We start from the raw sequence: 25,021 nt of genomic DNA on the forward strand, positions 1-25,021 counted from the left end.
TTGAAAGATGTCAAAGAAATGCTAACTATTTAAAAGAAAAAGAAAACCAAAAGAACAAAAGAAAAAGAAAAGAAAGACAAAAAAAAATCTTGCACATATATTCCTCAACAAAAATTTAAAAGAATTGAAAAAGAAAATAAAACACAGATGGAATTAGCAAGAAGTATTTTTAGAACAGGAATACGCAGAAAGAATTTTGGGTTGAAGCTGGGAATACTACTGTTTTTATTTTGAGCAGAAGTGCAACAAGCTCCATTAAAAGGAAAATCAGCATATGAATTGTGGTACAATAAACATAATAAAAACAATTGTGGTACAATAAACACACATCAAGGAATGTCAAATAATTGGATCTTAATGCCTAGGCATTAGTTTCAAAGTCATGTAGAAGGAAATAGGATGCAAAAAATTAAAAGGGTATATTTGACAGTTATGAAGAAAATAATAAAGGATACAAAATATATTTTCCATCTCAAAGAAAAGTTAAAATTTCAAGAAATATACTATTCAAACCAAGCAATAAAATAATAAGTTTGCAAGCTACAAAAACTTCTAAAAATGACCATCCAAAACCTTTTGGAGGATATGATGAAAGGGAAATTTGTGAAGATCCTAGTAATGAAGAAATTTCTGAAGAGGACTTCACTAGTGATGAAAAGACAGAAAGCAGAATTATGAATGATGAAAAGGAGGACATTGACTTTTCTCATAATTTATTTGATGAAGTTTGTGACACCAATGATGAGGAATGTAATAAAAAGCTGGGGAGACTTGAAGAGAAGAATAAAAATGCCAGAAAAGTTTAATCATATTGAATTACATACAATTTATAGTTTTATGGCAGGAACTGATGATCCATTTACTTTCAATGAAGCTATGCAGAATCTTAAGTGGGCAGAAGCATTAAGACAAGAACTCATTAGAAAGGATGGAAAAATCAATCCCTCCCACCAAATAATATGAACAACACAAAATTTATATTTAGAAGCAAGAATGATAGAATGAAGAAAGCGCATGTAGTTGTTAGAGGTTTTCACCATAGCTTTATGCACCAGTTAATAGATTATCTATTGAAAAGAATGCTAATATCTCTTGCTTTACAAAAAGAATTGTGAATAAGGCAGGTGGATATTCCATCTGCTTTCCTAAATGGAAATCTAGGATATGTCTATATAAAGCCCACTGAAGATGTTAGTATTAAGAAAGGAAAGATCTTAAAATTAAATGTTCTATACTGCTGGAATGAACAATTTATTGCTTTTGCAATTAAAAATGGTTTGAAGAGACCAAAGAATGATTTATGTGTTTATTTTAAAGAAAATTTGATCATGTTAATATATGTTGATAGCATTTTGTTATCCGGTGAAAAAAAGGAAATTCAGACTACTATTTAATTAATTCCAAGTCAAGAATTTAAAAATTAAAAGAAACAATAATACAATCAAAATTCACCAAGAAAAGATGACAAAGAAGGTTCTAGAAAGATTTCAAATGAATAAATCTAAAAGCTCAAAGTATCTCGGCAAAGCCTCTAATGTTAAATATTTTTCTGGTATTTTTTTTTTTTTTTTTTTGAATTTGCAGTTTAAAATTTGATTATTGTATGAAATATTAAAAGTATTTGTGTGTGTGTATTATAAATATACATCTGTGTGTGTGTGTTTATATTTCGGTATTATTACAATGATATGAATAACAAATGTATTAAGTATAACTGTAACATATATATTATTTAGTACTGAATGTTTGATATAGTCTTTTTCTTATAAATTTAAAGCAATTTTATAAAAGTAAAAATTTGAAAGAGTGCATGACGATTATAATTTATTATATGGCGAAAGCTTACATCAGTTTGTAATTTTATAGAATGCTGTGAATATGTTTGTCATTTTTGGCTCTAAGAAAGTATTTATTTTATTCCCCTGATATCCTGTAAATATTATTTCCCACTAGTAAATTAATCAAAAATTACAATAATAAAACAACAAGCAACAAAAAATATGCTGATTATGTTTTAAAGCATTAAGAACTTAAAAGAAAGATTTTTGTATGACATTCGCAGAAAATTATTCAAACAAGGTTTTACAAAAGTGAAAGAATAACAATTACACAAATGTGTTTGTGAGCTAAAGAATCTGAGGGCATTTTAAATAACCTGTTGAAGAAGGTTGTGTCTTTCCAGATAAAGCAAAAGAAAATGAAATATAAATATATATTAGACAAGTAATGTATGAAACTTTAAATGCATGTTTTTCTTTTAATGCGAATACTTCCATTATGGATCCTAGATCTGTAATAAACACCGTCACAAATTTGAAATAGATACACTAATCATACTTCGACTGTTGTCACTAATATATTGAATTACATTTTTAATACATCAACAACATTATATATATGGTTTCAATATATTTAAAACTAAATTACAAAAATCAAATAAATTAATTTTGTAAGTTTGTTTAACTAAACGAATTTATTTTATATGTCTGATTTTAATATATCTAACACAGATAAGATAAATTTGTCTCATACTTGAAATATTATGGGAACAATGTACTCGGATTTTATTCGCGGATGAATTGCATGAGAAACTCTACATCTGAATATATTGCTTTTTTTCCCCCCGAAAAAAAATTATATGAGTCATTTGACATTCAGAAGTTTAAAAAATTTTTAATTAAATTCCTTTCAAAATTTTTGGACTGTACTCTGGCAATCAAGCATTAATTAATCTTTTAAAAAAATAATGATGAAAATAGTAAAACTAAACATATAGATATTAAATGATGATGAATTTCAATTCAAATAAAATTCTAACAAAAATTTGGTGATTTTTGGACAAAATTATTCACACAACATAAACCTTTTTTTTTTATTATTATAAAACATATATTTAAAATGGATTCCAATGGAGCCAATGGGGTTGAATGAAAACAAATGCTCGGCCACTCAAATGATATTTAATTGGCTGCTTTTTTCAGCCTTAAGTATAACATTCAAATAACTTTTGTGATTGATTATTATATCTTGTTTAGATTCGTGAACTCATTTCCGACTCTGCAATGGATGAAATGCATTAAATCTATTTTTATTTAACTACATCAGATTTAAATTTTATTAAGCACATTAAATTTCGCTATTTACAGTATACTAAAATTGTCTAAATTTAAACATGTATGAATGAATATTGTTGGATTTTTAATAGAAAAATAATACAACACCATTTAAAGTTGGAGAAAATCAATCTGATTATTAGGAGAAATTTGACGGGTTGGATAAGGATATTGAGAAGGAAGAAATTTTAAACACAATAAGTCAGTTCATGCACCTCAAAGTCAAAATAAATTTGGGAGATAATATTTTTGAGACCAAGCCCCTACATTTATTAAAGACCATAATCCCTACATTATCATCTGCCCAAGTCTTCTTTGCTAAATAGTCAATAACACTACTCCTGTGTGATGATAAAGAATTCCGAATATGATGCTGATCTGTTGAGAAGTAAATGAATCTGACAATGTTCCTAAATGCATTCCACAAATAAATATACTATCATGTGCCTGTGCCAAGCCTAGCTGGTCAAAGGAAGATCTGTGTCAGCCTGCCTCCCTGAACACTCAGTACTGGATCTCATTATGTAAGCACCAACACTACTTTCATGTTCTCTAGTTTCAATCGTTTCTTTAAATATTTGAAGTGTAATTTTAGAACATAATATAAGTCACACCAAAATTCTAGTGTTTTCGAAGTATTAGCAGTTATAAATTAGTATTTAATCAATTAAAATTTAGAAAGGTCAATAGTTTGATTGTAGTTTATATGGTTTGCATGTGTGTTAACTCAATTATTGCAGGAAAATGCAAAAGTGCTATTTAGTGCAATATTTGATGTAGCATTTAATTATGCAAGGTGGTTTTTGTGGTATTTAATAATTATATTAGTAGAAAGATTAGAAATGCAGATTTTGGATTCAAGACCTGCTGATATGGTATAAATACAAGTTTCTTTTTTCTCAATGTCTAATGCTAGTCATGATTTCAAAGTCCTCAGCAAAGTGACAGCCATTTATTATCAGCATATTTAAATCTTGATGAAATTTAATGTGGAAATGCATCCGATGAATGAATGGAGATTTGTTTGATATAGTTATGTTATAGAAAGCCATGAAAATCTCGTTGTATTTTGTTATAGATCTGAGATCTAAGTCATTTCATTCTAACTTGATTTAATAGACAGATCATCTCATTCTAGTTTGATGTATGCATTAATACTGTTAGTAAAATTTAATATACAGTTTAATATTTGAGAAAAAGAATTGTTTTGTTCTAAATATGTTCATTTATGCTAAATGAAAATAGCTTCAATCTGGAATTTGTAAATTTGCTGAAATTTTGATGATGCTATACGACAAGAAATAAAAGTTGAATACAAAGTTAACAAGAACAGAGTTGAGACTAATTATAATATGTTTCATAAATTTTACTGGTACTGAATACGAATATTATCTGAAAATTCAAGGTAAAGTAAAAAGAGGAAATTTTTGATGAATTCAAAATACAGTGCATTCAAAAAAAATTTGGAAAATCAATAATATGTATAGAAAAGTTAAGAAAATTCAACAGTTCTAACTATAGAAGGAGATTTAGTATGTCTCTCCTTCAAGAGCCTGATTTCAACCTGAATAAATTTACAATTCAAATAATAAAAAAGATTCATGAATTTCAATTTCAAGATTCTACTCTATTAAAAAAAAAGATAAAACTTCTAAGAGATAAACTGATGCACTTCATTTTCTGATAATTTCATACCTTTAATTCAACACAGAATGAGAGAATTATAACACAAGGACTACATTTAAAATGTTACTACTACATAGTAATGCAAACTCTTAGAATTACATAACGTGAATAACATTAGAATTACAAAACATCTAAAATATAAGTGGTGAAATCTCTGAATGAGCAAAGAAAGCAACCTCAGGAGTTTATTTTCTATTAATTCATAACTCTTATTCAATAAAGAAGGATGAAATAAAGGAAGGAAAGAATTCGAAAATTACTATATATTAAAGCAAGCATTTTGAATAAAAAAATGTCAAACTTCTAAGATATAAGAACTTCTAAGAAACTTCTAAGATATAAACATTAACTATTATCTTACGTACAGCCGACCACTCCGCAACCACTGAACGTAGCAGTATCGACAGGATTTGTTGTGGCCGAATTAATCAATGCATATTTCAGAAAATGATATGAGACTCAAAAAATATATTTTAATTAATTTATTTTTTGAAAAAACATAGTAATAGTAAAGTATTTTACTTTCCTATTACTATATATAACTATTACTTAATATAACTATTTCTATCAAAAGCAAAGATAGAAATAATGAATAAGAACTAAGCAAAAACTATACATTTAAATAGCAAATTTCCAGATTCCTAGCTAAATATTGTCAATTTTCATTTCTAAAAAATTTGATTCATATTATTAATTTTAAATTTTATTAAATGTGAAAGAAAAAGAGTTACTTAATATGACAATTTAAATCACAGACCACATGAGAAACAAAAATAAATATAAAATATTTTCATTAATTCATTTATTTAATAAATTTAAATAAACAAGATGTATAATTCATCTACCTTCTTTCAAATGCTTTTATAGATCAAAGAAATTTTACATAAAGTAGAAAATACATTATGGTTATTGCAATTTTTCAAAAGGTTACAAATGATAGATATTTCAGTTTCAATTAATATGAGAATTTTCGGTTTCCATCCATTTGGTTTATCAAAAGGAAAAAAAAAAAAAAAAAAAGACCGAAATTTTAGCATTCAGATCAAGGAGGATGCAAAAATATTTAAAACTTGCTGCTAATAGGCAATGAAAAAGTTTTCATATGCTTCCAAACTAAATACAAAATTTACATTTAAATCTAAATATAACAAGTGACACCATTTTTCTTGAAATTTAGAAATGGAAAATTTTGTAAATATTTTCTTAAATGTAATTATTATTATTAACAAACATCAGGTTTTTTTATAAATGGACCTGAATAATTTCCATTCTGTGATGTGCAGAAATCCAGGGAATCTCCAAAAATAAATCGTGTACATTTTCAAAAAATAATTATATTTATTGTTGTTTAATAAAAGTTGTTTTATTCAAAATTCAGTATAATACTTAAATAGAGGAGGAAACTGATACAAAGAGCTGGTTTCAAAATAACTCCATATAAAGCTGAGATAAAGAAATAAGTTACAATTTGACAAAAATACTATCTCTAAACAGAAGAAAAAGAAAGAAAAAAAAAAAAAACTACACGATTTCAAAGTTTAATAAGATAAAAAAAAATTATCCTGCAGAGTTAAAGGAACTTTAATAAGATTTTGAAGGCATCAGTTATGGCTTTCTAATTAAAGAATCCAAATAATAATAAATAAAAACTGAAGCAAACAAACTAAGCAGTAATAAAACATTCTCAGTCTAATTTTCTAATATTTCAAGCAAAACTGTAAGGCATAAGATTGGTAAAGTCACTCTATAATATTGATAGTTTAAATTTTAATGAAATTTAAGATGGATATGAATCTTGTGAGTGAACAAAGTTTGTGTAATAAAGTTATGTTATAGGAAGTCACAAAAATGTTGCTGTATTATGCTATAGATGTAAGAACTAGGTCATCCCATTCTAGTTTGATTTAATAGCCAGGTCACCCCATTCTAGTTTGATGTATGCATTAATGTTGTTAGTAAAATCTAATATTTGAGAAAAAGAATTGTTTTATTTTAAATATAGTCATTTATGCCAAATAAAAATGGCTTCAATCTGAAATTTGCAGAAATTGTACTACTATTACTACTACTACTACTACTACTACTATATGACAAGTAATAAAAATTTAAGTTCTTGAAGAGTTATTTGTTTTTCTATGTTTATTTTTTTAAAACAAACACAGCATAAAATGCTTTTGAATAAAGAAAAATATAATTATCAAACCCAACAGCAAAAAAAATTATCTTATTCAACATACAAAAATCTATAAATAAAGTTGAGATTTATTATAACATGTTTAATAAATTTTACTGATACTGAATTTAATCATTATCTGAAAAATCAAGATTAAAAAAAAAGGAAATTTTTGATGAATTCAAAATACATTATAAAATTATGTGAAAGTCAACAGTATGTATAGAAAATTTAAGAAAATTCAATAGTTTTAATTATAGAAGGATATTTAGAATGTCTCCCTCTGACCAACTCAACATTAATTAAGCAATAAACTAAGACCACTGTCTATTTATAAGTAAATTCAATTGCATTTTTAATGGATAACAGGATAGGAAAATAAAAAACATCATAAAGTTTACAAAAATTTCAAATTTAGACAACTATCATATTTGAAAAATAATTCCTAAGCGAGCTGAGACAGCAACTCCAACAGGCCGGTTTCTATTAATTTCGGGCATCTTATGCACCACAGAATAAAGAAATTGTGACAGAAAAAAACACTGATTATTATTAATGTATAATTAAGTAATCTTTTTACTTCTAAAATTTAAATGGTAAGGGCATTTAGCTTTAATTCCCCAGAAAACCATTAATTTATTTTCATTTTAAGAGAAAAGAAAAATTAGATTTCCCCAATGTAAAAATTTTAGTCAAGGTCAATGACACAATTACGGAAGAAACAATAGAAGTTTCATACATAACAGAAAAAGAAAGAAATAGTTTTAAAACATGAATATATTTCATAAGAAATTGACGGAATAAATTTATTTTGCTATTCACTAATACTAAAAGTTAAACAAAAGCCAAAAAATTCAACATGGACAAAATAATTTAAAAATCTTACTACTGGCAGAATTTTCATTCTTGGCTTTCACTTTCTATTTCAGTCTGGAAGAAAAGAAAAATGAAATTTTCTTACGCTATATATTCAAGAAAATATACTTAACATGAAAAAAAAAAAATTTCACACAACACAAATATACAATTATGAAAATGAAATAAAATTATGGATTAAAAATCACGTAATTTTGTTCACATAACACACATATACAATTATGAAAATGAAATATAATTATGGATTAAAAATTTTACTCCATTATAGGAAATTCTATCAATAAAGTTGATATGTATTATTATATGATTAATAAATTTCAAAGTTACTGAATAAAACATTATATGAAGTGAAAATGGGAGAGAAAAATTAAATCAACTAAGAAGAGAAACTTTGTGCAGACAATAAAGTATATTGATTTAAAATATCATATAGGATAGGAAAACAGAGAAACACAGTCCAGATATTTCTTTCAACATATAGTGTTGTTGTTGTCTTTCTAAAGAATATCAAAAGGAACAACTATCTTTTGCTGCTTTTTCATTTCAACCCCCTTTTATCATTTTAAGAGAGGGATATTTATACTTTACTTTGCTTTTAAGCTCCTTTTTATAACCAGAAGTTCATTTTGAGTCATACTAGATTTTCTATCTGGATAACAATCGGTTTCAGATTAATTCTGCACCATTTGAAAAGTTTTTTTTTTTTCTTTTACCAAAATGTTTTTGAAGCATCATAAGAAAAAATATACATCAGAGTATGTGAAGAGCATCGAAAAAAATGAATATAAGTCACTGAAATAAAGCAAATATTTTCAAGGGCAAAATGAATTGGTATGGCTAGCAGTGTATATGAAGTAGTCTCCCAGTATCTCTTTTTTTTTTATCCCTCCCCAATAAGCCATTTTCAAATTCCAGCAAAACAAAAGATGGATATGATAGGAATAACGAAAAAATACCATAAAAACCATAGAAAACACAACATAGCTAGCGATGTTTGTTCAGACGTCAACATGACCACAGTCAGTCCTTTTAAGTATATACATTTGTAGCATCTATAATAATAAACAAAAGCAAACAAGTTTTGTTCTACATATTCATTATGAATAAGTGGACAAAATTAAACAACAAATATGAAATAGAGGAATAAGCAACAGAAATATAAGAATTTGAATTTTGTTTATGGTCAAAAGTGACTGCTTCCATCTTTCTAGTGTTAAACAATTCTGTTTTCCCTAAATGAAATAAATCTGCAGGGGCATTAAATAAACGTAAATAAGCAAATAGTACAAAATTAAGCCACTCAATCAGATTTTCTAATAACTTAGGGAACAAACAAAAAAAACAATGCTTCACCAGTTGGCATTTGCCACAAATATTATCTAGTTGGATTTAAACAATCAAGTCTTTGCATTCAAAACCTTAGCAAGATAATAAAAAAATTCCCAAATCTACAATGGTGCTTGCAAATGGGTGAGCTTTAAATACAGAATTATTTATATTTAAACAATAGATTATTCTCTCGGATAAATGATCGTAAATCTTAAGTACCCATTTTTGGAGCAAAACAAGGATTACCAGTGTTAACAGCTATTATATGATCATATTAACTTTACCATCATTCCAGCATTCTGAAAAATTACTGATAACGAAAATGCAGGCTCTCTTTCCAAATTATCAAAAACTCAAAAAAACCGACAGTAAAGGAAGATATCACAACATTTTAGTTGCCACAAATTGAAATTCTACCATTTCAAAGGAGTTATGAAAAGAAACATGGAAGAAAAGTCAAAGAAATGGACTCGCTTCTAAGAACATTAATTGACAGTAAAAATTTACAAGGGGATATCAGCTCAGTATAACAATAAGAATGGGTGCACGATGCGGAAATGAAGAGTTTGCATTCTAAAGAAATATCACAAAAATGTTCTAGAAGGACTGCAAAATGGACACTTGAGTAGGGTACAAGCGACAACAATAACTAGATTATTTATCTATTGGAAAAATATTTTTAAAAAAACAACAGAAATTGTATTGACTGTGCCATACTCAAGGCTGATACAGAAAAGGCTCAAATTCAATACTCAGAATATCGATTAAACCCCTGAAAATGAATTGTTGTAGATTTTGCATGCCCAGTTTTCAAACAAAAGTTTCTCCTAATCACTGATGCTCACTCCAAGTAGATAGAAATATATCCCATGAAAGTAGCCTCAACCAAGAAATCATTGAATGCTTAGGGACAGTTCTTCAAGATTTGAATTTCCACTGCTATTTATCAGTGATAAAAGATCCCAGTTTACATCACATGAATTTCATATGTTTAGACAGAACAACACAACAAAGCAAAAACTAGTGCATTATTCAAGCTTTTTAGAATAATGGTACAGCAGAAAGCTATGCTGCTACTTTAAAACAATTGCTACAAAATATACAGAATATGAAGGTACCATGCAACAGAAAATGAATACATTTTAACTGCAGTACCAGAAAGCTTAAAATGATACAACACATAATCAGGCTACTTTATTCCTATAAAAAGGTATTCAAATTACAGATGGATTTACTCTAACCTGAATAAAAATTATGAATACAAGATTAGAAAAGACATATTTAAACTGTGGGACTGGAAATTTGTTATCAGAAATTTGGTAGTTGTGAAAGTTTTACATAGCAGATAGTTCTAAATGAAATATTGGTTAAATTATAAGTGGGGATGATGATCTTCATTACAATGTTGAAGTGCAAGAAACATTATATAGACAACATGTACCAAAAGGTGATCAAATACAAGAAAATGATTTCATTCCAGAAGTACATTACAGATTTTCAGACAGCGATATTTGAAGAAACATCAAACTATTTAAACAAGTGAAAAGGCTGAAAACCCTCCTTTTCAAGTCCCTAATGAAGAACAGAATGAACTCTTACACATAATTAGTATCATCAATTGATGTTCTGGATCATAATTTACTACTGCTATCTGTTCAGCCGAGAAGTTCTTCAGTGAAGAATCCAATAGTTCCAACTACTCATTTTGGAAGGGTCAAACAATCTTTCAAGAGACTTGAATGGTGGAGGGGATGCAATATCTAAAACTTCAGTGGATGTTAAATGCAACCGAATTTTTAAAAAATATAAAACTGACTGTGAATTTAGTAATTGGCATGTTTTCTGAGATGTGAAGCAGATGCACATCTACAGTTAATGAAGTTCTACTATTCTTCATTAATCTTTCATTGTTATGTATTATATATATGTAATACTCATTTAAAGTCTTTAAAAAGTTAAATGGATCTCATATTTTAAAAACCCAAATGCAATGTTTCTGCCAAGTAATGAAATAGGATTGGACTAAAATACTACTAGGTCAAAAAAGAATTTTTTTATAAACACTCCTCTAGATTTGGAGAAAAGGTTTTCACATTAGAATTCAAAAATTTTAATATATATATGATTGTTTTTTCAGAGAGAATCACACGAATTTCAGTGAAGGAACTTATTGTCATTTCTATTAAATATTTAAAACAGAATAGATATAAAATTTATTTGCATAAGAAAAAGTTTGAAACTAAATGTAAAAGGAAATTGCATCAGTAAGAAGAGTGGTCCAAGAACTGCTAGTATCATTTAATTTAAAAAATGCCACAATAAAAATAATAAGCAAAGCAACACAGTTTTTTAAAAATTATATTTCTAAAAGAATAATGTGATGGCAATATATATAAGTTTATAATGCTTTCATAGGGTGTTAAGTTAATTTTAAAAAAACAGGAACATTTTCAGATGCCAGTGTTTAATCATTCATAGCTTGAATTTAATTTACTGAGCAATTACAATAGAATTAACATCAGCTAAAGTGATGAGTATTCTGTTTTTAATTAAAATTACAAGCACTATATTCACATTTAACAGACAGTATAATTATAAAAATTGATACACATGATGTGAACTCTAGTATATAAAAAAGAAATTAAATATCAGAGAAACTCTACATAGTGGAAAAGACAAAATGATGGTTCTAAGCAAAAATTTAGTAATTCGACTTTCAAATGTATATTTATATTAAAGACATCACAATAAAACAGAGGCATAGAAATCAATTCAAGTGAATATAAAAGATGCAGATGTATATATATTACAATCTAATAAAAAATTATATGCACACACTAGAATACTGAAAATAGATAAAGAGAAAAGAGATAAAATTACACACACACACACACACAAAATTGAAAATTAATTTCATATAATGCAAATTCAACCATTCAATTAAAACTTAGAATTATATCACACTGCTTAAAAAATAAATAATGGGTGACTCACATTTTTTTTCAAAGAAATAAATGTTTGATTTTTTATAGAAATATTAGAATTCATGTATTTATGTAGTACTTTCATAAAATTAAAAAGCAAAAGTTTAACAACAGCAACAGCAAAAAGAACTTACTGAAGCAGTGGAGTTTTTAATATTTGGAAGTAAGAATTTCAATCAGCATCCTCAAATAAGAAAAAGGGGTAATTTTCAAACTAATATAAGAGGTGCTTCAAATTCATATTTTTTTATGCCAAGGCAAGAGAAGATAAATCAATTAATATATCAACTCATTTTCTTACCAATTAAACATAATAATTTATTAATTATTCATAATAATTTATTAATTATAAAAAGTATTTTTTCCCCTCATACTTGAGATATAAGTGGGAAATCATTTTGAAATATGACTAATTTTGTGTAAATCAGCAGTAAGTATAATTCCTGTGTTTAATATACATTAAAAAAGTAATATACATAACAATTTCTAAAATGCTTACCACTATTGTATTTTTCAGTTTCAGACTACATAGTGAACATACAATTGCAGTAAAGTTAGACCTGGAAGGTAAGAAAAATGAAACTTTATTATTCTGCAAGTAAGTGGAAATAACATTAAAGTATACTCTACTTTTGAGTACAATGTAAAAATATAATAATGAAATTACTGAATTCTTTCAAAATGCTAATTAAAGAACTAAACTGTTTGATTCTTTTCTGTATAGTTATCATTCAAACAATGATACATCTAACAACATTAAAAAAATCAATCAGATTTTTTTGCAGAGCAAAATAACTGCTTTTTGATTAAGATACATGTTTATGTAAATCAATTATAATATAGAGAAATATGCATGAAAAAATTAAAACAAAATAGTTCTTGATAGAGTTCTAGCCATTCATTTATCAAAATATGGGGGTTCATAAGGCCCAATTACCATGACAATTAATTCATCAAATTTTAAGAATAACTAACAAAAACAAGCAATTAAAAAATTTTCACTGTGCACACGTTTATAAATTATTGTATTATTAATGATTAAAAAAACTTTAAATTTTAGTATTAATTTTTTTAAAAAATCAATTGAAATATCTACATTAAAAGTAAACTAATTCATAATACAAAACTCTATTGAAAAAAATTAAGAGACCTGAAATTATGCTGCATAAATTTTACTGCCAATGTATATGAATACATTTGGAAATACAGACAGTAATGCAAAAGAAGGTCAAGCAGGAAAAGGAAATTGTTCATGAATATAAAATAAATGCATCAAAAAATTATAAAATAGCATCAAAAATTTAAATAAATTCAATAGTTTCAAATATAGAAAAAGATTTTGAATATTTATTTCTGACAAATTCAATGTGAGTAAAACTCAAAAATTCAAACAAATTACTGCTTATAGATAAGCTAATTATGTCTTTTAATGAATTGTTGAGAACAAAAATCATAATTTATAACAAGGATTGCCAAATATTTCATTAGCAAAGTAAGTTTTTAAAAAGAATCTCTATATGTAGGCTAAGAGTAACTCAGGCACTTCATTTTCTACTGATTTCATACCTCTAATTCAACACACAATGGCACAATTGCAGCAGCAAGTGAATACTTAAAATATCAACTATTGCAACATTTTTGTCCTACAATACAACATAAATAAATTGTAAACAGTAACCTAACAGATTCCTAGTATAAATATCATTAAATTTTTATCCCTCTCCTCCCCCCCAAAACAAAGTAACTCATGGCATTTCCTTTATATTTTTTAAGGGCAATTACAAGAGGAAAATAAAAACATTTAATATCATAATTTTAATAAGAAACAGTATGAAAAATACAGTATACATAATAACTGATTTCACAAGCATCAAAGTAGGAAGGAGGAAACAGAAAAAAAAAAAAAAAAAAAAAAAAAGATGAGCAGTGGAATTATTTTGCTACCACAGATTCTAGAATTTCAACATAAACCAGAAATAAAATCTTTAAAGAGTTTACCATGGCTAGAACTTCACAGACTGAATGCAGGAGACTTCGATCTGCACCCAGTTAAATCTGAAAAGGGGGGATGAAATTTTTTCCCACTAATCACCCAAAGAAATAAATTTAATGTTGATAATAACACTCAACAACAAAACAAACTTTGTTGTTAAGGAAGCTTTAATTTTTTAGACTATCGTGAAGCTACTGATCCCAAAATAAATGTTAATTTTTCCAAATAAGTCCTAATTTTAAGCATTCAGTGGCATCTGCAGCCACTGATGTATACTGTTCCATTTTTACATTTTCCTATATTAATCCTCCTACCCATATATTTAAACGTGAATAGAAACTATCCAAATTCAAATATTAACAAGAACATTGGCAAAAGTAGAAAAAAGGCAAGAAAACAAAATTTGCAATGTGGTGTAAAGAACTTATTAATCACCATGATAAATATTTTTGTCATGTCAATGTGGAAGTTTTTAATCATTTATATATATATATATATATATATATATATATATATATATATATATATATATATATATATATATATATATATTGCAGGAATATCTCAATTTGCGAAAAATAGAACTATCTATCAAATAATTTAAGATACACTGTGATATGATTAAGAAATTTTATAATTACAGAATATAAATATTATTGACAAAGAACATAAAAAAATTCAGGTTAATTAAGAACAAAAACCTTTTCTTTTGAATACAAAATGTATTCCATCAAAATATTAGGTGAAAAAGCAATAACATGCATCAAACATTTAAGAAACTTGAATAGTTTCCATTACAATAGCAGATTTGGATTATTGTTGGCAATTCAATGTATTTTCCTATATATATTTCCTATTTTTTTAGAATTATGATGAGCTTTTATTTTTGCAACATTTAAAGAGATGCACATTTTTTAAACGTAAAAACTGAGAACTTTAAAATTCCCAGCATTCTCCCTATTTTATAGACAATTTTTAAATTTCCTATATTTTCCAGATTTTCTCAGTTTTATGGCAACCCTGAACTGGTTCAAAAAAATTAATTGGAAAGGAAAATGTTTGTAAATTAAAGAGTATTTATAGCTTACAACAATTGGTTAGAAATTGGCTTATGACTATAAATAGTGAATTCAAAAATTTTGAATTCTGGTAATTGACTTCTTAGCAAATGTGTTATTATCATTTGTTTTGAACATCATTAAGAATGATGGTCAAAATTACCTTATAATATGCATGTATGCAAGTGATTTAACTATTTTTTGAAATAATGATGAAATGTGTCTCAAAACTGATAAGCTCTTTGGTATAGAAATTGTAAAACATGAAAATGTTATCAGTTTGTCATAATCTGTAGATATTGATTCATTGCTGGTTAAAAATAATCCAGAAAAATGTAAAAGTGTCGAAACTCTTATCATAAAAGGAGCAGATAAGAGTTTTTCCTACTACAAATGAACCGATTAATATTACTATGTATCAAAAATTAACTGGTGAACTTTTATATATAGCAAATAGAACATGCCCCAATATATTATTTGTAACAATTTTTATTTGACAATTTAATTATAAACCAGATAAAATGGCATTATAATTTAGCTAAAAGAGTTAAGATATATGATGGGTGCAAAAAAAAAAAAAAAAAAATGCAATAATAAGTTAGGTTTTTGAATGTTAGTTGAGAGGAAAATGATAAATAATTTTATGGTGGCATGATTTTATTAAGCAATTCCTTCCTATTTCAATTCCTTTCCTGGAAGGATTTGCTGAAAGACAATGTAATTAAATTAGAATATATTCAAACGTAAATGTTAATTATAGATTGCTTTACAAAAGCTGTTAACAATAAAAAGTTAAAATATCCCACAGAAAATATTTCACTACTTTCATAATTTTTGTATGTTTATGTGCATTTATGTTTTGTGTGTTTAGTATTAAAATTATTTGAAAAATATATCACTCACAGGAAGGGTGTGCAGGTCTGAAGAAAGTGGACTTTTTAAAAAAAAAAAAAAAAATTGCTATACTTATGTATGGATGAAAGTCAATGTGATTACACTCTCCTCTTTCGTCATTCCATTCACCCACTCTCCCTTCCATAAGAAATTGAAAGTATAGCTAGGTGCTTATGATGCAGAACAGAAAATGCTGCATGACCTTCTTGTATTTTTCTATCCTATACATACTTGCAAGTGTGCAATAAATGTGCTATTTGAAATAACCATGATCAAAATGCTATTGAAAGACAATAACATATTCAATATATAAAAATCTATAATCAAAATATATAATATATTTACCTATATAACATCAGAATAAATTTTAATCATACTAAATATAAAAAGTGTATAAAGACCATGGGTCAAATATGAAGAGACCGTGTTGATGGGTGAAAAAATGCACTGCATTAAAAAATTGGACTGGATATCTGAGGGACATATAGAAAACAGACATACAAGAGACATATAGAGGACATATATTTCAATAAAAGAAGGAAATTTAGAATGTTTCTCTGTGACCAGCTTGACACAAATAAAGTAAAATCAATGTCTACTAAAAAATAAATAAAGTTGCATTTTTAATAAATAGATGAGTAGCAAAAATGTGCAAAACACACACATTGCAATTTATAACAAGACAGTTTACAATCCATTGGCAAGTACCATATTGAAAAAATCTCTAAATGAACAAAAAGAGCAACCCAGCAATTTATTTTCTATTAATTAAAAAAATTTAATTCAACAAAGAAAGAAGAAATAAGTATGTAAAGAAAGCAATTTGGAAATTATTACTGTATATTAAAGTATATATTTTACACTAAAACATGCCACACTTCTAGAATTTTAATAGTAACTATTATCAATAAATATTTAAAAACAATAAATATATTCAAAACATTTTTTTTTTGAAAAATTGTTGTAAGAAGAAAGAAAATTAAAGCTCTTTATTTTAGTCAACACTGCTTAGACAGACAATTTAACTATCACAGTATTAAGAGCAGAGACTGATATAGATACTTATGGGTTTTTTTTTCATATATATATATATACATATATATATATATATATATATATATATATATATATATATATATAAAGGATCAACTCTCAATTTCTGGCAATTGCATTCAATCATTCTCACTTTGCTCAAAAAAGTTCATGATGAGTTGGACTTGTCATTTTCATTCAAGGGGTTGATATAACAATTTCTATCAAAGATAACATTAGAAGTGAAAAGGAAATAACTTTTTGCAAGAATCAGAATAAGAAGGAAATCATTTTAAAACATGAGCTAATTTTAGTAACCGAAGTGTAGTTTTAATTTAATTTACTTCACTATTATTGCTTATAGAAATTTACCATAAAACTGCAAATAATACATAAATGGAAAAAAAAAATTATAAAAAACAAACAAACTTTGGAAGATTTTTCAGTCTCGGATCATGCAGAAATCTCTGATTTCATTCTTGCAAATGCTGCAAGACAAGAAAATAGAAATTTTTTAAATAAAAAAAATGAAGGTAAAAAAAAAAAATTGTGCAACAGAAAAATATAATTAAAAGCTCATATAATAAATATAAAAATAGTTTTGAAAATTTTACACAATTCAATATCAAAACATTTATCAACTAATTTCAGATACTTAAATTTACTTTTCTATAAAAAATAAAGAACTACAGATTACATAAGTGTATCTCTGTATATACAGTAAGATGATTTAACTGAATTTTAAACTAAGAACAAAAAGAATTTACCTATATTAACAAATATGCTAAAAAATTTTTAAAACTTACTCCCTAAAATACTGCAATATTATATATGTAATAATATGCAATATCTAATATTATATATTTCTATTGCAGTCTAAAATATTTTCAATCTATCCAGTACATATTAAGTTTCAAGCCTACAGAGCAAATTAATCAAAAAGTAAAATTAGCTTAATACAGATGAGATGAGGATGGGGGGGGGCTTCTTTACTTTTATTTATTAATATATAATATTGTATAATTTGCGACTTAATCGACTAATCTTTTTTTTTAATTCAAACTTACTTGTTCTTTGCCAAAACAACATATTTTATCTTCAGGTATATCTAATTTCCATTTACACATTTTACTTACACAATTAGTTTATATAGAATTCATACTTGACAATAACAAAGCAATTCTTTTTAACAAGAAAGTGTTGACAGCAGCTGTCTCTGCTTTTAGCAGATTGGCTTCAGCCATTCACAAAAAAAAGGAAATATCAAAATCGAAGAAAAATATAATAAATTATACAAATTGATTGTTGCAAAAAGAAACGATCGGACAAATAAAATATAGCTTCGTTTCTTACGTTTTCAATAAAATTTAGAGCGAGGAAAGCAAGTCGGAAGGCGCTTATGCATTTGTATTATCCGAATGTTCCGGTCTGGTATAGCGCCTTATCACTATGGCGGTTATTTTGTCTAATATAGTGCAAACTATACAGACTGGATGAAAGACAACAGCATTTGATGTCCGACATTCTGCAAGCTTAACTGCTGCTCATCGAATCATCAAATTAAGAAATAGCTTTATGATAGGATTTAATTTATCGGTATCTTTGATACTCAGCTCGCCGCACCTCCCTTCCGAAAGAGGCAAGATTTTTACCGACGAAAATCTTAATTTCTTGCCGACGTGTGTGTGTGGGGGGGGGGGAGTGGTTACCGACAAGGTACAATTGTCCTCCTTGCCCTCCTATTCATATTTCTTACTTTCATATTTCTAAGACTTTTAACTATTTCATAATTATTACACTTTTTAAATTCATATTAAAGACAGCGTTCCTACGAATTAAAAATAACAAGACTCGGATGTTCCTTGGAAACGAAACATATTGTTAACTTAGACAATGACCCGAAAGAGTCTTATGTCAGTCTTAAATTTTCAAAATTAAAATAGCAAATGAATAGGATTGACTTGACTTGAATGAAAATAATATGGAATATATATAGCAACAAAGGTCATTATCCCCTGAATGCCAAAAGGTTGCAGCTAACAGATGTCAAGGTAGGCTTGAACGAAAGTGATTTTTGTTAGCAAGGCTTGAGCAAATCTGCGCCGATTTGCCGTGTAACGCCTTCAGTTTTTTTTCCGTACTCTGTGAATAAATTAGTTGTTGTAATCTAATTATTAATCTAATTACTGTTGTAATGTAATGAAAACTGGATTGTTTTTATTTTATTAATTGTAATATTTTTAAATGACTACTGGGAAAAAAAGATTCGTTTGTGTCTTCTTAATTAAAGTCCATTCAGTCCACCCACCCGTCCGGACATGAATAGTTGAACCTCTGATAAATGCAATTGTCTTCTTAAAAGATATTTGCTTGATCTAACATTGATTTTGTAGACTTATTTTTTCATAAAGAGAGTGATGCACACTTTTCAAGTTCAAAAATTGTAACCCTTTAAAGGTGGTAGGGCAACGTCTATCCTTTTAAAGATTTTTTTTTTTTTTTTAACTTATTCAGGTCACCTTATAACAAAATTATTTTCAGGAATATTCGAATGTTTATATTTTTAAAGAACATTGCAGCACTACTAACATGTAATTAGTATTTCTTAAAAATAATTTTAAATTCATACTTTTTCAGATGATGAAGATATTTTTTATTTGTACAGCAAGAAAATTTTCTGAGAATATTTCTTACAAAAGAAATTTTTAAGTTTCAAAAAATTTATTCAAAAGAATCTTTATCAATAAAAATGCAGTTCATTTACTATAATTGAAAAGGCATGATAAGCATCTCCCTCTGTCCCTTGAAGGCTTGTAAGCCAATAAAGGGCAGTACTATAATTTATATATTAGTTGCTTATAGTTTTGACTGGATGTTATAACTTAAATTAGATTATTTATATAAGTTTTTAAACTGATTTAATATAAATTGCCATTCACAACTATTCTGAAATGAAAGCATTTACAACGAAAATAATATATTTATTTCATAGCAAAGCAAAATAAACGAATTTCATAAGGGGAAAAAATCAATCTTAAAAATACAGATACACTTTTAAAAATACTATACCAGAATTTATTTTCAGCAGAGCTGATAAAATAAAAAATACTTCTGTTTCTTATAATTTTACAATTCAAGTAAAAAAAAATCATCCTTTTCTTCTATTTTTTTTTTTTTTTTTCAATGAAATGCATTGCAGCCTCTCTGAATGGCCCAGTATCACTTTCAGTTTATCATGTCATTTTGCTTCAAATATTACCCTTTATTTTACAAAGTAAGCTCTACAGTATATGGTATTCTTGTATTATTGATCATATTCAAGAGAGCATTCACATAGCTTTTCTATGCAGAATAATTTACAAGAAGGAGGAGACTTTTATCAGTAAGGCTAAGGTAAATTTATGTTACTAATTAGATGGAAAATAGTGAAACTATAAAATATCCATCTTGCATACTTCAAATATAAACTTGCATTCTGCTTTAAGAAATAAAAAACTGTCAAATTTTAATTATATTTGACAATATTAACCACTTAATATAACAACATTGTTATTAAAATTATCAACATTCATTTTCTTTACTGTTCATGGTTATAGAAAAGAAGAAAAAATCGTGACCATCATTATATAATGGCATGAAACAATATAAATAAAGAGAAATTTCCATTTATATAAATAAAGAGACATTTTCATTAACATAAAAATTACTCAATGTCAAAACGAATTTACAATATATTATACACTTCATTTAAGATACCTATAATGTTGTAGAATTATGTTGAGAATATGAGAAATCCATCAAATATTAGGATATATATTTCAATATGCATCAATAAAAGAATGAACATATGCTGAATTATAAATAAGTTTCTTTAACTAGGAGGTGAAATTAATATCCTCTCTAATTTTACCAATACATTCAAATTACTTTCTGCATACAGATTAGTGACAAAAGAATGTGATCAGGCTGATAACAAAACATTATTTAAAGTTAAAAAGAATATCATTCGAAAGTAATTTTTTAAATGTATTTAGCGATTTTCTGTACAGGCCAGAATCCTTTTAAATACAAAATGTATAAAAGTATGAAGAGCTAAATAATTTCTAAATGACTTAAGTCTTATAAAGGATATTCATTAAGTCTTTTTGAAGGAAGAAAAAACTGCTTATAATTAAGTAGTATAAAATAAGCTGGAATAAATATAATGTAATCCAACTGGCAACTAAAAATATAAATGCTGAAAGACATTTTTAGATGTCACAATGCAAGACAAAATTAATAAAACAATTCATGTAAATTATCAAAGGAAAACATTACAGAAAAATGCCACAGAATAATAGATTGATAGAATATAATGAAAGTTTATACATAAGTCAGGGAATAATAAAATTATCATTCATTCACAAATTATATATTTTTTTTCATTATGTAATATTAGTTTCCTTCAGCAACTGGCTTATTGGCTTATAATATTCATAGAATAAACGGTTATATACGAAACAGCCTTCAATTTTGATGAGTTAAAAGAATTAATGGTTATAAAAGAACAAGAAACAAATGCAAAATTAATAAGATTTAATCACATGAAATATATCAGAAGGAGAAAGTTTTATACTTTTGGATAATTTACATTCCTCTACCATTTTGTGTGCAAGAGACAGGCTGACATGTTGTTACTTTTTATCTAATCAGCAGTGCAGATAAAATTTGAATTGTAATCTTGTTTGGTTGCTACCATTAAGAAAATAAAAACTCCTCTGTAATAATTAAATATTTTAAAGACATCGTCCGGGTTGTTCACATTCAATGTAAAGATATGAATTTTAACTTAGATACAAGCTTTTTGGAAAGGTACTAAACAACATTCCAATGTTATATTTTCTTTGAAGGCTTACTGTAGCATGTTGCTCAGGATATTCTAAATTCAATGTTCATTCAAATGCCAGATTTTGCTATAAAACCAATTTATTTTATGCAGGCATTTCTTTAATATATAATTACTTAAAAAATTTTGTTTAAAAAAAAGCTAATATATTCTTTAGATTATCAAAACTTCAAATAATAATAATTACTACATTTAAGTCTTATTAAAGCTGCAAAATAAATATTTCCTCCATATTTTTCTTTTTAAATTGTTTATTTTAAAATTTTGCTCAGCTGCCAGGTACAAAGAGTTGTATTAGACTTTTAAGACGGTAAATAAATAAAAACTTTATTATACCATTTTTAAATTAGATATAACAAATTAAAAAAATTATAATTGTTAATTATAATACAGTTTGAAAAGTAAAACTTAAAATCACACCCACATTTTTAAAAAAATATATAATAAACTATTCTATAGTACAACATCTTCTATTTGATCTAAACTTCGATGCATTAAAATGACATGCAATCACTATTATCAGAAATTAAACATTTAAAAAACTTCAATGGAACAAAAGTTAATGGAATGGAAGTTAACTAACATTCAACAAAATAATTGTAATCTAAATTTAATAAATGACCACAAGGATTAAATATGTTTCACGAATATAATGCGACTAATACTTAAAAATAAAAAATTAATTAAACATTGATATCAGTCTTCAATAATTATCTGGCTAGTTTTCTAATGAAAAACTGAAATTCTGATCCAATGACTGTTCTCAGAATTAACCTCTTGCCACTCCAATAAGTAATAAAAACATGCATGTGCAAGTGTAAAAAATCCTTTTAATGCTTGAGGCATTCAAAAATATAGTTATAGACTTGTTATACTTTAAAAAAATTAATGCAGAAGTTTTTGCCATTAAACAATAGCTATAATAACCATTATTCAGCAAGAATATAAAAATTATGCATTCTTAAGAATATGCCAAGTTAGACTCAACATAGGAGCACAAAGAGTTATATTAAAAAAATAAAAACGCATGCAAGAAAATTTTCTTTCCGATTCATAGGCAAGAAATATTTTACATGTTAACAATGTTATTTTGAATTATTAAATTCAAAAATTGATAACAGATATATTAAACATGTATGTTAAAATTAACTGGATTATATTAAATTACTCTTATTATTTTTTATTCATGTTGAATGAAATGTTTTCTTTATATTTATATAAAGTGCTGTCAAATTTATTATTATCATGCTGAAAAATTTATACAAAATCTAAATACTTCGCGAAAATCAATATTTAGTCTATAACAGACAGTCCAATGCAATGATTCCATTAATAAGGAAAGATCTCAAGACATTTTTTTTTTTTTTTTTTTTATACAAACATATTTCAGAAAAAGAAAACTTTCGACAGATTTTTCTATTGAGCTTTGCGATGCTAAAAATCAGGCAATGGTAGAAATATGGAACAAGAATACTAATCGTGCTGTGAACTACAATTTAAATATGCAGCTTACAACAATCTAATTTTAGAGAATTTAGCAATAAATCTATTGGATCAAAAATATAAAGTTGCACTACAGTCATATTGTCTTGTATCTTTGTTCCATCGTGTAAAAGAACTGGTTTTTAAAAGTTTCATTTCTAAATGAATTATTATTTTTTTGATTATAATGTCTTAACTTTCATAGACACATTAAAATTTTAAAAAAAAATACATTTATATTTTTTATTCTGTCCAATTTTTAATTTATCAAAACAATTTCACATTAATAATCAGAGTTCTGAAAATAAAATGCTGTTTTTAAAAAGGGGAAAAAAATTATGTAAACAATTCTTTGTACAAATTCATATTCAAGCATTACATATGCAGTCCAATAAAATTCACTTGATTGAAAAAAACCCAATATGATTAATAATTAAAAAGAAAAATTTTGCAACATCTTCGGAATGCAAATTTTATTTTTGAACATTCAAGCATACATGAATTTTCCTACGCTGTAAGTCGCTTAATTAGTTAACTCTTTAATAATCTGAAGACTTTTTAAATTTTACTTTAAAATACCACATAAAGTACCACGATCAAAAAATTTTATTTAATGCTAATAACCTAGGTTTGAGAAATTTAAATAATATTTAATTTCTCGCAAATTCTATATAATTTAAATTCATTTAAAATGTTGGCTTTAATATATAATAACCTTCTCTCCAAAAACAGAAAATATAATACCATTCCACAACAAGCTATCGTCAGCGACCAGATGGTTCCTTCTCAATATAATACCTAATAATTCAATTAAAAGGATTAAATTTTCAAATATTTTATTGTTCGAATTTATATTAATTGCACAAAACAGTTAACATAAAATACCATTTAAAAAATCCAAGCTTCATTTGACAGAATTGAAAAATAGAAACCGATCACTTCATTTCATTATATTTATTTGTCAAGACAAAAAATAATGTAAGTTTCAAATATTTATGAAATTGTTATAAGTAAAATTCTTACATAGTTGCTTGGCATTGAAATTTCACATGCGTATGCAGGAATTAATTCTATATTCAAAATTTAACCTAAGAGTTACCAGTATTTTTTTTTTTTAATCCTCTGAGACAAAGAAAAGTGTATTTTCAATCAATCAATCACTAATCTTTCCTTAGGGACTTACACGAGCGGTGCATCTCATACGCCCAAAATGTTATTAGCCAATCAGCATTCAAAGTCAAACTGCCATCTATTGATTCATTTCAGAACTAAGGAAGAGTTGCTTGGAGAATATGCTGCGAGACATCTGTCTGAAACACGCTTCTCACACTTATAACAAAATTCTATAACTTACATAATCAAAAACATTCTGCATTAAAAAATAGTTCAAAATGTAACTAAATACTTTAAAAAGTAATCATATGAGCTATAAATTAATTTAAATCTGTATTTAACAAATTTTTGTATTTATTACTTTTATATTGTTTTTTTAATCCTGATTTCATAACTTTCATAT

The 25,021-nt window shown here is 26.3% G+C and overlaps 1 protein-coding gene across 5 annotated transcripts in view; it reads right to left on the minus strand.

Moving 5' to 3' along the window:
• LOC129959472 (probable DNA-directed RNA polymerase subunit delta) overlaps positions 1-24,446 on the minus strand; it is a 74,843-nt gene extending 50,397 nt beyond the window's left edge. The window contains exons 1-5 of one of the 5 annotated variants that reach the window (XM_056072320.1): positions 24,391-24,446; positions 24,250-24,303; positions 17,568-17,626; positions 12,661-12,721; positions 7,859-7,902 (exon numbers count right to left, since the gene is read on the minus strand). The gene's annotated coding sequence lies outside the window, so the exon portion shown is untranslated. The remainder of the gene's footprint in view (positions 1-7,858; positions 7,903-12,660; positions 12,722-17,567; positions 17,627-24,249; positions 24,304-24,390) is intronic. The other 4 variants (XM_056072316.1, XM_056072317.1, XM_056072318.1 and 1 more) reach the window with 4 other exon arrangements.
• Positions 24,447-25,021: the final 575 nt, after the last annotated feature.

This window comes from Argiope bruennichi, chromosome X1, assembly GCF_947563725.1.
Source record: "Argiope bruennichi chromosome X1, qqArgBrue1.1, whole genome shotgun sequence".
Taxonomy (NCBI): Eukaryota; Metazoa; Arthropoda; class Arachnida; order Araneae; family Araneidae; genus Argiope; species Argiope bruennichi.